The sequence below is a fragment of the Penaeus monodon genome, unplaced genomic scaffold (assembly GCF_015228065.2).
Source record: "Penaeus monodon isolate SGIC_2016 unplaced genomic scaffold, NSTDA_Pmon_1 PmonScaffold_1060, whole genome shotgun sequence".
Taxonomy (NCBI): domain Eukaryota; kingdom Metazoa; phylum Arthropoda; class Malacostraca; order Decapoda; family Penaeidae; genus Penaeus; species Penaeus monodon.
In genome coordinates this window covers 12,137-25,794 of record NW_023639271.1, presented here as the reverse complement: position 1 = coordinate 25,794, position 13,658 = coordinate 12,137, and the positions used below count along the sequence as shown (strand labels likewise).

Below are 13,658 nucleotides of genomic sequence, written 5' to 3'. Positions count from 1 at the left end.
TTTTGGGGGCAAGGAGGGGCCCCGGGAAAAGAGTTTGGTTTTAAAAACTGCTTTTTTGATTTTAAATTTGGCTCTTTTTTTATTTAACCCTAAAAAAAAGTCTTAAAATACGGAATAATTTTCCGTAAGCCGGGAAAAAAAAAACAAACGAATGGATTTTCTGGAGAATAAAATTCCAAAATTGATTTAAATCCTTTAACTAAAATTTTACGGGTTTGTTTGTTTGTGGTTATTTTTTAAGTTGGACTAATAAAGATTTTCCCTAAATTCCTTTCCTTGGGTAATTTTTAGGGGTGAAATAGGGGCATTTTGGTTCGGGGTTTTTTTCCTTTAGGGGTCTACCCCTTGTTTGGGTGGAAGGGAAGTTTGGGGCCCTAAAAACCTGAAGGATATAAAAGGGCCCAGTTTTTATTGGGGGAACAACCCACCAACACTTAAAATTTTCGTCCTAGGAATTTTTAAGGGGTTGGGGTCAAAACCTTTTGGGGACCCCCGGGGCCCAGATCTTTTGATTTAAAAGCCCCAAAATGTATCATTTGTTTCCCCAAATAGAAGCTTTCTCTATTTGGCAAAAAATAAAATTGAAAAACATTTTCTGGGAAAAAAATTAATCACATTTTTTTGATGCCTGACATATTTTCCCTCCTACCAGTAACCCAAAATTATAAAGTTTTGGGTGCTGATTGAACCGTTTTAACCCAAAAAAAAATCCGCCGAAACGCACCCTCTAAAAAAAGGTGACTTCCATAGGACAAATGCAGTGGCAATTTAAAAAGGGCAACCCGTGGGGCGATTTATTGTAATGCATATATGTTTTAAAATTTATGGAATGGGGCAAAAAAGGTCATTATTATCAAGACTAAATATAAATTAGCAGTGGTTGGCGGGATGTTAACTTTTTCCACATATACCCGTGAAAGCACCGTTCTGTATCAAATTTTCGCGTTTGGGCCATACGGATTACCCCCGGGAACCAGTCTGTTGGGAAAATTTTTAAAAATTCCCAAAAAATTTATGCATTTGTTTAGATATATACCTCTTTTATATTTTAAGCAAAAAAATTTAAAAATTTTCAACAACGGAAAAATAAATAAGGGTAAAGGGAAAAAAAAAAACGGGTTGTTACAATGAAATTAAAACTTTTTTAAAAATTTAATTCCAATTTCGGTGCTCTCAGCATTCCTGTCCAAAATTTGGTTTATTTTTAAGTGCGCGGAAAAAAAAGAAAAGTTTCCTATATTCCTTTGCTCTATCGTTGGCAAATTTTCTAGGCTGGATAAAATGGAGCCTTAGCGATTTTGTAAGCATGAATCGAAATGAGTTTTATTTCCCATTAGTGGTGAGCTTTTTTCCCCGAGAAATGTCTGAAAGGGTGGCAGGTGACGGGAATTTTGCAGCCAAAGTAAAACCCGGAAACCGGGGAATATAAATCGACAATGTGAAAAGGGTAGTGATTGTGCGAGGGAAATGCCAACGATCATCCCACTTTGAAAGCACCGCTTCCGTCGATCAGCAAATTTAAAAGCAGCTTTGGGTCGGGTCAGTATTGGGGGGGTGACCGCGGGGGAACCCCAATGCTTTTGGCATTTTAAAATGTCTCAAAATTTGTATGCAGTACCATGAAATAATAGTGTTCTTTTTAATTTACTAAAAACCCTTTGGGAAAAATATATTTTAATAAACGGCAAATGAGTAAAAGTCAACTCTCGGGAGGGGGAAAAAGAGAGGCAGAAAACGTGGAAACACCTAGGGGGAACTAAAGTAAATCAAATTTTGATTGAATTTCCTTTCTTCTAGACGGATTTTACAGAATAATATGATATTAGGGGTGTAATTGTTTAGTAAAAATCAAATATTAGTAAATAGTATAAACAATAAGAAAATTACTGAAATTTTTTAAATAAGAAACCACTCACATAGATTTTCCAATAATTTATAGTAAATTTGAAGCTTTGTTTTTGTATTGTTCGGGGAAAATGGGAAAATGATCGTTTTCCCCTTTTGTTTAAGAAAAATGCAAAATTGATTGTTCCCTTGTGGTTTTGAGTTTTTAAAAATTTGTTATTGTTTTTCCCTAATTTGGTTTTAATAAAAAAAGGAATTTTTGCAGCAAGAAAGAACCCCCAAGAAACAAAATTTGATAAAATTTGACTTTTTTTTTTAGTTGAAAAAATGGAAAACGTTCCCGGTTGAAAGAAGCTGCCCAAAGGAGTTCGGTGGGGTTTTTGTAAGTTACTGGGATGGGGTAAAAACCCCGGGAAACCGGGAACTTTGGATTTTAAAGGGGTCCCCAAATTGTGGCCCATTCTTTACAATTAGCAGCTTTCTTATTTTTGGGGGGGGACGTGGGAAAACCAATGCTGTTGCTTTAAAAGTCTGCAAAGCAAAAAAGACCCTTTATATTGTGCAAAGAAATGATGAAATTACTTTAATCACTAGCAAATAGAGCAATCAGTATTTCTGTTCATGACTGACTGTATAATTTATCTCTACCTGCTTACAGTACGGTAATAATAGTTGCACCGATTTACGATCGTCTCCAATAACATTTTACTCTATTTCTTATGCACTACTTATACACAGGTCTAAAGAGGGCAAAAGACTTACGTTAGGCACACAAAGGTAGTGTCGCCTGAGTTAGAAAATGGCTATACTCCCGATAGTGGTGGACTGTGATTGTGGAGATGTCAGTGAATGAATGTCATGGTAATGAAGTTGTTTAAAAAGAAATGTACACTACACTAATATATATGAAAAAGTGTGTGGGGGGTGAATTGAAGCTGGCTCATGTTACCCTCACAATTGCCACGATCATACCACGTTGAAAGCACCGCTTCTCGTCCGATCAGCGAAGTTAAGCAGCGTTGGGTCTGGTCAGTACTTGGATGGGTGACGCCTGGAACACCAGATGCTGTTGGCTTTTTAGAATGTCTGCTAAATTGAAATGCATTTGTTATACAATATATAGCAGCTCTTCTTATATTAGTGTAGACAAATGAACTGAAAATGTACTTCAATCAACAGGAAATAGAGTCAAAGTCAACGCCGTCGGAAACAGGGAGAAGGATGGGCCGAAAACGAGTGGATAAAATCTAGGGGAGGGGGAGGGGGGACTAGAGCAATTGCAAACACTTGATTAAATTCCTTCTAATGCTAATCAGTTTTTTACAGACGATCATGATAATAGTGATGATAGTGTGCGTTAGTAAAAAATCATAATATTAGTAATGATATCTACTAAAGAACATCAAGACTAAAATGACTAATAAAACTATCAGTCAAAGAAAAGACTCACGACTGAGTAGTTTTAGCAGTGAATTAGGTGGCAGTTTTGAAGTTTTGTCTTTGTATTGTTCCTTGTATGTTCTAGAGCCGGACAAAATGGTAGAAAATGATTGTGTCGTCTGTGTAAGATTTTGGTAACCCATGAAACCAAGGGTGGATTTAGGTAGTAGCCGAAGTAGAAACCATAGGAAACCTGGAATATAAAGAGACCATGTGATAAAAATTGTGATTGTGTGAAAACGAATCGCCAACGATCATACCACTTTGAAAGCACCGCTTCTCGTCCGATCAGCGAAGTTAAGCACGTTGGGTCTGGTCAGTACTTGGATGGGTGACCGCCTGGGAACACCAGATGCTGTTGGCGTTTTAGAATGTCTGCTAAATTGTATGCATTTTGTTTACAGCATATAGCTAAGCTCTTCTTCTATTTGTGCAAAGAAATGAATTGAAAATACACTTTAATCAATAGGAAATAGAGTAATCAGCATTTCTCTGTATGACTGACTGACTATGATTTATCTCCTCCTACTTACAGTAACGGTACTAGCAAGAGATGTGGTTTGCATGCATGTGTACACCGATTTATAACCACATACAATAATATCCGACTCAGTAACGCACAGCTCTAAAAAAAAAGGCTAAAAGACTTGCCATAGGTACATAAATGCAGTGGCAATTGAGTCAGAATTGGGCCATACTCCCGATCGTGGGCGACTGTGATTGTGGAGATGTCAGTGATATGATTGAATGTCATGGCAATGAAGTTTGGCATAAAAAGACAAAATACATTATATCAAAGTACATAAATATATGAGAAGTGGGTGAGCAGTGTGTTAAGGCTGGTCAGTGTTATACCGTCATTTGCCAACGATCATACCACGTTGAAAGCACCGCTTCTCGTCCGATCAGCGAAGTTAAGCAGCGTTGGGGGCTGGTCAGTACTTGGATGGGTGACCGCCTGGGAACACCAGATGCTGTTGGCATTTTAGAATGTCCTGCTAAATTGTATGCATTTGTTTAGAGTATATAGCAGCTCTTCTTATATTAGTGTAGACAAATCAATTGAAAAATGTACTTCAATCAACAGGAAATAGAGTCAAAGTCAACGCCGTCGGAAACAGGGAGAAGGACAGGCCGAAAAAAGAATGGATGGTGTCTAGGCTGAACTAGACAATTGCAAACACTTGATTAAATCCCTTCTAATGCTAACCAGACTTTACAGACGTGCTCTCAGACAGTTCCGTGTCCAATAAGTTGGTTATTTTTAAGTTGCGACGGAAGTACATAGAAGATAAGTTTCCTATATTCCTTTGCTCTATCGTTGGCATATATTTTCTAGGCTGGATTTAAACTGGAGCCTTAGCGATTTTAGTAAGCAATGAATCGAAATGAGATTTACTTCCATTAGTGGTGAGCTTATTTGCCCGAGAAATGTAGCTGTAACTGGGTGGCAGGTGACAGGAATTTGCAGCCAAAGTACAAACCCATAGGAAACCAGGAATATAAATCGACAATGTGATAAAGGTAGTGATTGTGCGAGGGACAATTGCCAACGATCATACCACGTTGAAAGCACCGCTTCTCGTCCGATCAGCGAAGTTAAGCAGCGTTGGGGTTGGTCAGTACTTGGATGGGTGACCGCCTGGGAAAAACCAGATGCTGTTGGCATTTTAGAATGTCTGCTAAATTGTATGCAGTACCATGAAATATATAGCTGTTCTTTTTATATTTACATAAAGAAACCAATGGGAAAATATACTTTAATCAACGGCAAATAGAGTCAAAGTCAACGTCGTCGGAGAGAGGGAGAAAGAGAGGCAGAAAACGAATGGAAAACACCTAGGGGGAACTAAAGTAAATGCAAACATTTGATTGAATTCCTTCTAATACTAGACGGATTTTACAGATGATAATACTGATAGTAGTGGTGATAATTGTGTTAGTAAAAATCATAATATTAGTAATGATATGTACTAAACAATAAGAAAATTACTGTAATTTTAATAAGAAACCACTCACGATAGAGTTTCAACAATAGATTTGATAGTAAATTTGAAGCTTTTTTTTTGTATTTGTTCTAGGGCCGAGACAATAGGAAATGATCGTGTCGCCTGTGTCTAAGTAAATGCAAACATTTGATTGAATTCCTTCTCATGCTAGACCGATTTTACAGATGATAATACTGATAATAGTGGTGTTAATTGTGTTAGTAAAAAACACAATATTAGTAATGATATGTAGTAAACAATAAGAAAATTACTGTAATTTTAAGTTATCAGTCTAAGAAAGCACTCACCATAGAGTTTCAACAATAGATTTGATAGTAAATTTTTAAGCTTTGTTTTTGTATTGTTCGAGAAAATAGGAAATGATCGTGTCGCCTGTGTATGATTTAGTAAGCAATGAATCAAAATGAGATTTGCTTCCCTTGGTGGTGAGCTTATTTGCCTCATAGATGTAGGCGTAAGTGGATGGCAGTCACAGGAATTTGCAGCCAAGAGAAGAAACCAGGAACGTAAACATTGTGATAAAAGTTGTGACTGTTAAGTTGAGACTCGCCAACGATCATACCACGTTGAAAGCACCGCTTCTCGTCCGATCCAAACGAAGTATTAAGCCCAGCGTTGGGTCTGTTTGGTCAAGTTTCTTGGATTTTAATGTGAAAAAATGTTTTAAAAAATTTTAAATGTAAGGGTAATTTTGTCAATACTTTAAAAATTTTTCCACCCCTTCTAAGGGAAAAATATTTAAAGATTTTAAACCTCAAAAAACATTTTTTTATTTCTTATGACTACTTAAAATCTAGGGGCAAAAGATTTTTTGGCACAAATAGTGTCCCCGATTAAAAACTTTTACTCCCATAAAGGGGGGTTAGGGAAGTCGTTAAGAACAGGTATGGTTTTTTAAAAAAGAAAATTTCTCCATATTGAAAAAAGGGGTGGGCGGGGAATTTTAAGCTGGTTGTTAAAATTTCCAACATATAATAAAAAGTTGTGCGGAATTAAGCGCTTTTGGGGGCCTTCAAAATTTAGGGTTACCCCTGGGAACACCGATGCGTTGGTTTTAGAGTTGGGGAAAAGGTCATTTTTTATAAATGAACCTTTTTTTTTAGAAAAAAAATGAAAAAAGTACTTTAAAAAAATAGGTCTAAAAGGGGGAAAAAGGGGGGGAAATGGGCCAAAACAGGGGGAAAAAAACAGGGGGGGGGAGGGGGGTAAGAAAGCAAAATTGATTTAAAAAAAAAAAAAAAATTTTAAAGGGAAAGAAAGGGGAAGGGGCTTGAAAAAATATAAATTAAATTTTTCCAAAGAAATAAAAACAAAATGAAAATAAAATATAGTCAAAAAAAAAATCAAAATGGGGTTTTCATGAATATAAAATTTTTAATTTTGCGAGGTTTTTTGTGTTTGAGGGGAAAAAGGTGAAAAAAAAGTTGTCTTGTAGTTTTGGTAACCCGGAAAAAGGGAGAAGTGTGCCCGGGAAAATGGGGGCCGGAAAAAGGAATTGTAAAAGGAGTTGGGAAACGAACCCCCGAATAACATTTAAAAGTTTTTGGGAAAGCGAAGTAACCCGTTGGGGGCGTCTTGGGGGTACCCCCGGGGGGGAAAAAGTGTGTTGGGATTTTGAAGTTGCTAAAACATTTTTTTTGCATTGGAAGTCTTCTTTATTTTGCAAAAAAAATTAAATACACTTTAAACAATGGAAAATAAAGATTTTTTTTTAGGGTGATAATTTATTTTCCCCCTTTCATAAAGGACTATGAAAATTTTCTCTTGGGAACGTTATAAAATTTTAAAATGAAACCCTAACCCCATCCCAAAAAAAGGCTAAAAAAGCCCAAATAAAAAAGCAGGGGTTGCAAAGGGGAATCCCGATGGTCGATGGATTTGGGGTTGGGGTTGATTGGAAAGTCGGAAAAGAATTTTGGATAAAAAAAAAAAAAAATTTAAAAAAAAAAAAATATATAAAGTTAAATTTGGAAGGGGGGCAGTGTTTTTAAAGCATTTTAAAAATCATCCAAAGTTAAACACCCCCTTTGCCGTTTTCCCGGTTTTGCAGTTGGGGGGTGTCTGGATGGGGGGACCGTGGGGCCCGGGGTTGGAAAAGTCTGTAAAATTTTTTTAAATTTTTTAATTAAAAAGCATTTTTAATTAGGTCAAATTGAAAATTATTAATACCAAAAAAAGGAAAGCAAAACCGCGGAAACCGGGGAAGGGCAGGCAAAAAAGGAGGGTTTGGGGGGCGACCTTTTTAAACATTGAAACCCTTTAATCAACCCCAAATTTTCAACGCTTAGACGTTCCGGTCCTTTGGGTTTTTTTTTGGACGGAAGTAATAGAAGATAAGTTCCTATATTCCTTTGCTTATCGTTGGGATATATTTTCTAGGTGGATGAAGGAGCCTTGCGATTTTGTAAGCAAGAAACGAATGGATTTACTTCCATTGTGGTGAGCTTATTTTCCCGAGAAATGTATCTTTAACTGGGTGGCAGGTTACAGGAATTTTCAGCCAAAGTACAAACCCATAGGAAACCATGAATATAAATCTACAATGTGATAAAGGTAGTGATTGTGCGAGGGAAATTGCCAACGATCATACCACGTTGAAAGCACCGCTTCTCGTCCGATCAGCGAAGTTAAGCAGCGTTGGGTCTGGTCAGTACTTGGATGGGTGACCGCCTGGGAACACCAGATGCTGTTGGCATTTTAGAATGTCTGCTAAATTGTATGCAGTACCATGAAATATATAGCTGTTCTTTTTATATTTACATAAAGAAACCAATGGGAAAATATACTTTAATCAACGGCAAATAGAGTCAAAGTCAACGTCGTCGGAGAGAGGGAGAAAGAGAGGCAGAAAACGAATGGAAACACCTAGGGGGAACTAAAGTAAATGCAAACATTTGATTGAATTCCTTCTAATACTAGACGGATTTTACAGATGATAATACTGATAGTAGTGGTGATAATTGTGTTAGTAAAAATCATAATATTAGTAATGATATGTACTAAACAATAAGAAAATTACTGTAATTTTAATAAGAAACCACTCACGATAGAGTTTCAACAATAGATTTGATAGTAAATTTGAAGCTTTGTTTTTGTATTGTTCTAGGGCCGAGACAATAGGAAATGATCGTGTCGCCTGTGTCTAAGTAATGCAAACATTTGATTGAATTCCTTCTCATGCTAGACCGATTTTACAGATGATAATACTGATAATAGTGGTGTTAATTGTGTTAGTAAAATCACAATATTAGTAATGATATGTAGTAAACAATAAGAAAATTACTGTAATTTTAAGTTATCAGTCTAAGAAAGCACTCACCATAGAGTTTCAACAATAGATTTGATAGTAAATTTGAAGCTTTGTTTTTTGTATTGTTCGAGAAAATAGGAAATGATCGTGTCGCCTGTGTATGATTTTAGTAAGCAATGAATCAAAATGAGATTTGCTTCCCTTGGTGGTGAGCTTATTTGCCTCATAGATGTAGGCGTAAGTGGATGGCAGGTCACAGGAATTTGCAGCCAAGAGAAGAAACCAGGAACGTAAACATTGTGATAAAAGTTGTGACTGTTAGTTTAGACTCGCCTACGATCATACCACGTTGATAGCACCGCTTCTCGTCCGATCAGCGAAGTTAAGCAGCGTTGGGTCTGGTCAGTACTTGGATGGGTGACCGCCTGGGAACACCAGATGCTGTTGGCATTTTAAAATGTCTGCTAAATTGTGTGCATTACTTTACAATATACGGCAGCTCTTCTTATATTTGTGCAAGAAATGAATTAAAAATATACTTTAATCACTAGCAAATAGAGCAATCAGTATTTCTGTTCATGACTGACTGTATAATTATCTCTACCTGCTTACAGTAACGGTAATAATAGTTGCACCGATTTACGATCGTCTCCAATAACATTTTACTCTATTTCTTATGCACTACTTATACACAGGTCTAAAGAGGGCAAAAGACTTACGTTAGGCACACAAAGGTAGTGTCGCCTGAGTTAGAAATGGCTATACTCCCGATAGTGTGGACTGTGATTGTGGAGATGTCAGTGAATGAATGTCATGGTAATGAAGTTTGTTATAAAAAGAAAATGTACACTACACTAATATATATGAAAAAGTGTGTGGGCGGTGAATTGAAGCTGGCTCATGTTACCCTCACAATTGCCAACGATCATACCACGTTGAAAGCACCGCTTCTCGTCCGATCAGCGAAGTTAAGCAGCGTTGGGTCCTGGTCAGTACTTGGATGGGTGACCGCCTGGGAACACCAGATGCTGTTGGCTTTTTAGAATGTCTGCTAAATTGTATGCATTTGTTATACAATATATAGCAGCTCTTCTTATATTAGTGTAGACAAATGAACTGAAAATGTACTTCAATCACAGGAAATAGAGTCAAAGTCAACGCCGTCGGAAACAGGGAGAAGGATGGGCCGAAAACGAGGGATAAAATCTAGGGGAGGGGGGAGGGGGGACTAGAGCAATTGCAAACACTTGATTAAATTCCTTCTAATGCTAATCAGATTTTACAGACGATAATGATAATAGTGATGATAGTGTGCGTTAGTAAAAAATCATAATATTAGTAATGATATCTACTAAAGAACATCAAGACTAAAATGACTAATAAAACTATCAGTCAAAGAAAAGACTCACGACTGAGTAGTTTTAGCAGTGAATTAGGTGGCAGTTTTGAAGTTTTGTCTTTGTATTGTTCCTTGTAGTGTTCTAGAGCCGGACAAAATGGTAGAAAATGATTGTGTCGTCTGTGTAAGATTTTGGTAACCCATGAAACCAAGGGAGATTTAGGTAGTAGCCGAAGTAGAAACCATAGGAAACCAGAATATAAAAAGACCATGTGATAAAATTGTGATTGTGTGAAAACGAATCGCCAACGATCATACCACATTGAAAGCACCGCTTCTCGTCCGATCAGCGAAGTTAAGCAGCGTTGGGTCTGGTCAGTACTTGGATGGGTGACCGCCTGGGAACACCAGATGCTGTTGGCATTTTAGAATGTCTGCTAAATTGTATGCATTTGTTTACAGCATATAGCAGCTCTTCTTCTATTTGTGCAAAGAAATGAATTGAAAATACACTTTAATCAATAGGAAATAGAGTAATCAGCATTTCTCTGTATGACTGACTGACTATGATTTATCTCCTCCTACTTACAGTAACGGTACTATGCAAGAGATGTGGTTGCATGCATGTGTACACCGATTTATAACCACATACAATAATATCCGACTCAGTAACGCACAGCTCTAAAAAAAAGGCTAAAAGACTTGCCATAGGTACATAAATGCAGTGGCAATTGAGTCAGAATTGGGCCATACTCCCGATCGTGGTCGACTGTGATTGTGGAGATGTCAGTGATATGATTGGAATGTCATGGCAATGAAGTTTGGCATAAAAGACAAGATACATTATATCAAAGTACATAAATATATGAGAAGTGGGTGAGCAGTGTGTTAAGGCTGGTCAGTGTTATACCGTCATTTGCCAACTATCATACCACTTGAAAGCACCGCTTCTCGTCCGATCAGCGAAGTTAAGCAACGTTTGGTCTGGTCAGTACTTGGATGGGTGACCGCCTGGGAACACCAGATGCTGTTGGCATTTTAGAATGTCTGCTAAATTGTATGCATTTGTTTAGAGTATATAGCAGCTCTTCTTATATTAGTGTAGACAAATCAATTGAAAATGTACTTCAATCAACAGGAAATAGAGTCAAAGTCAACGCCGTCGGAAACAGGGAGAAGGACAGGCCGAAAACGAATGGATGGTGTCTAGGCTGAACTAGACCAATTGCAAACACTTGATTAAATCCCTTCTAATGCTAACCAGACTTTACAGACGTGCTCTCAGACAGTTCCGTGTCCAATAAGTTGGTTATTTTTAAGTTGCGACGGAAGTACATAGAAGATAATTTTTCCTATATTCCTTTGCTCTATCGTTGGCATATATTTTCTAGGCTGGATGAAACTGGAGCCTTAGCGATTTTAGAAAGCAATGAATCGAATGAGATTTACTTCCTTAGTGGTGAGCTTATTTGCCCGAGAAATGTAGCTGTAACTGGGGCGGGTGACGGGAATTTGCAGCCAAAGTAAAAAACCCATAGGAAACCAGGAATATAAATCGACATGTGATAAAGGTAGTGATTGTGCGAGGAGAATTGCCAACGATCATACCACGTTGAAAGCACCGCTTCTCGTCCGATCAGCGAAGTTAAGCAGCGTTGGGTCGGGTCAGTACTTGGATGGGTGACCGCCTGGGAAACACCAGATGCTGTTGGCATTTTAGAATTCTGCTAATTGTATGCGTACCATGAAATATATAGCGTTTCTTTTTATTTACATAAAGAAACCAATGGGAAAATATACTTTAATCAACGGAAAATAGAGTAAAAGTCAACGTCGTCGGAGAGAGGGAGAAAGAGAGGCCCAGAAAACGAATGAAACACCTAGGGGGAACTAAAGTAATGCAAACATTTGATTGAATTCCTTCTAATACTAGACGGATTTTACAGATGATAATACTGATAGTATGGTGATAATTGTGTTAGAAAAAATCATAATATTAGTAATGATATGTACTAAACAATAAGAAAATTACTGTAATTTTAATAAAAAACCCACTCACGATAGAGTTTCAACAATAAAATTTGATAGTAAATTTGAAGCTTTTTTTTTGTATTGTTCTGGGGCCGAACAATAGAAATGATCGTGTCGCCTGTGTCAAATAAATGCAAACATTTGATTGAATTCCTTCTCATGCTAGACCGTTTTTACAGATGATAATCTGATAATATTGGTGTTAATTGTGTTAGTAAAAATCACAATATTAGTAATGATATGTAGTAACAATAAAAAAATTACTGTAATTTTAAGTTATCAGTCTAAAAAGCACTCACCAAAAGGTTTCAAAAATAGATTTGATAGTAAATTTGAAGCTTTGTTTTTGTATTTTTTCGAGAAAATGGGAAAATGATCGTGTCGCCTGTGTATGATTTTAGTAAGCAATGAATCAAAATGAATTTGTTTCCCCTTTGGTGGTGAGCTTATTTGCCTCATGATGTAGGCGTAAGTGGATGGCAGGTCACAGGAATTTCAGCCAAGAGAAGAAACCAGGAACGTAACCATTGTGATAAAATTTTGTGACTGTTATTTTTGAGACTCCCCAACGATCATACCACGTTGAAAGCACCGCTTCTCGCCCCGATCAGCGAAGTTAAGCAGCGTTGGGTCTGGTCATACTTGGATGGGTGACCGCCGGGGAAACACCAGTGCTGTTGGCATTTTAAAATGCTTGCTAAATTGTGTGCATTACTTTACATATACGGCAGCTCTTCTTATATTTGTGCAAAGAAATAAATTGAAAATATACTTTAATCACTAGCAAATAGAGCAATCAGTATTTCTGTTCTGACTGACTGTATAATTTATCTCTACCTGCTTACAGTAAGGGTATAAGTGTTGCACCGATTTACGATCGTCTCCAATAAATTTTTTACTCTATTTCTTATGCACTACTTATACACAGTCTAAAGAGGGAAAAAGACTTACGTTGGGCACAAAAAGGTAGTGTCGCCTGAGTTAGAAATGGCTATACTCCCGATAGTGGTGGACTGTGATTGTGGAGATGTCGTGAATGAATGTCATGGTAATAAAGTTTGTTATAAAAAAAATGTACACTACACTATATATATGAAAAAGTGTGTGGGCGGTAAATTGAAGCTGGTTTCATGTTACCCTCACAATTGCCAACGATCATACCACGTTGAAAGCACCGCTTCTCGTCCGATCAGCGAAGTTAAGCACGTTGGGTCGGGTCAGTACTTGGATGGGTGACCGCCTGGGAACACCAGATGCTGTTGGCTTTTTAGAATGTCTGCTAAATTGTATGCATTGTTATACAATATACAGCTCTTCTTATATTAGTGTAGACAAATGAACTGAAAATGTACTTCAATCAACAGAAATAGATCAAAGTAAACGCCGTCGAACAGGGAGAAGGATGGGCCCGAAAACGAGTGGATAAATCTAGGGGAGGGGGAGGGGGGACTAGAGCAATTGCAAACACTTGATTAAATTCCTTCTAATGCTAATCGATTTTACAGACGATAATGAAAAATAGTGATGATAGTGGGGCGTTAGTAAAAAAATCATAATATTAGTAATGATATCTACTAAAGAACATCAAGACTAAAATGACTAATAAACTATCAGTCAAAGAAAGACTCACGACTGAGTAGTTTTAAACAGTGAATTAGGTGGCAGTTTTGAAGTTTTGTCTTTGTATTGTTCCTTGTAGTGTTCTAGAGCCGGACAAAATGGTAAAATGATTGTGTCGTCTGTG

The 13,658-nt window shown here is 37.2% G+C and overlaps 9 non-coding genes and 3 pseudogenes across 9 annotated transcripts; all 12 read left to right on the top strand.

The window, feature by feature from the left end:
• Nucleotides 1-2,804: 2,804 nt before the first annotated feature.
• On the top strand, nucleotides 2,805-2,920 carry LOC119568740 (annotated as a pseudogene).
• Nucleotides 2,921-3,531: 611 nt separating this feature from the next.
• LOC119568731 lies at nucleotides 3,532-3,649 on the top strand. Its single transcript, XR_005228151.1, has one exon. It is a non-coding gene; the product is annotated as a 5S ribosomal RNA (ribosomal RNA).
• A 499-nt stretch (nucleotides 3,650-4,148) lies between these two features.
• LOC119568728 lies at nucleotides 4,149-4,268 on the top strand. Its single transcript, XR_005228148.1, has one exon. It is a non-coding gene; the product is annotated as a 5S ribosomal RNA (ribosomal RNA).
• Nucleotides 4,269-4,833: 565 nt separating this feature from the next.
• Nucleotides 4,834-4,953, top strand: LOC119568730. The gene has a single exon (XR_005228150.1). It is a non-coding gene; the product is annotated as a 5S ribosomal RNA (ribosomal RNA).
• A 2,917-nt stretch (nucleotides 4,954-7,870) lies between these two features.
• On the top strand, nucleotides 7,871-7,989 carry LOC119568707. Its single transcript, XR_005228127.1, has one exon. It is a non-coding gene; the product is annotated as a 5S ribosomal RNA (ribosomal RNA).
• Nucleotides 7,990-8,875: 886 nt separating this feature from the next.
• On the top strand, nucleotides 8,876-8,994 carry LOC119568722. The gene has a single exon (XR_005228142.1). It is a non-coding gene; the product is annotated as a 5S ribosomal RNA (ribosomal RNA).
• A 467-nt stretch (nucleotides 8,995-9,461) lies between these two features.
• On the top strand, nucleotides 9,462-9,581 carry LOC119568725. The gene has a single exon (XR_005228145.1). It is a non-coding gene; the product is annotated as a 5S ribosomal RNA (ribosomal RNA).
• A 606-nt stretch (nucleotides 9,582-10,187) lies between these two features.
• On the top strand, nucleotides 10,188-10,306 carry LOC119568720. Its single transcript, XR_005228140.1, has one exon. It is a non-coding gene; the product is annotated as a 5S ribosomal RNA (ribosomal RNA).
• A 495-nt stretch (nucleotides 10,307-10,801) lies between these two features.
• On the top strand, nucleotides 10,802-10,919 carry LOC119568737 (annotated as a pseudogene).
• A 558-nt stretch (nucleotides 10,920-11,477) lies between these two features.
• LOC119568723 lies at nucleotides 11,478-11,597 on the top strand. Its single transcript, XR_005228143.1, has one exon. It is a non-coding gene; the product is annotated as a 5S ribosomal RNA (ribosomal RNA).
• Nucleotides 11,598-12,478: 881 nt separating this feature from the next.
• Nucleotides 12,479-12,597, top strand: LOC119568741 (annotated as a pseudogene).
• A 464-nt stretch (nucleotides 12,598-13,061) lies between these two features.
• LOC119568726 lies at nucleotides 13,062-13,179 on the top strand. Its single transcript, XR_005228146.1, has one exon. It is a non-coding gene; the product is annotated as a 5S ribosomal RNA (ribosomal RNA).
• Nucleotides 13,180-13,658: the final 479 nt, after the last annotated feature.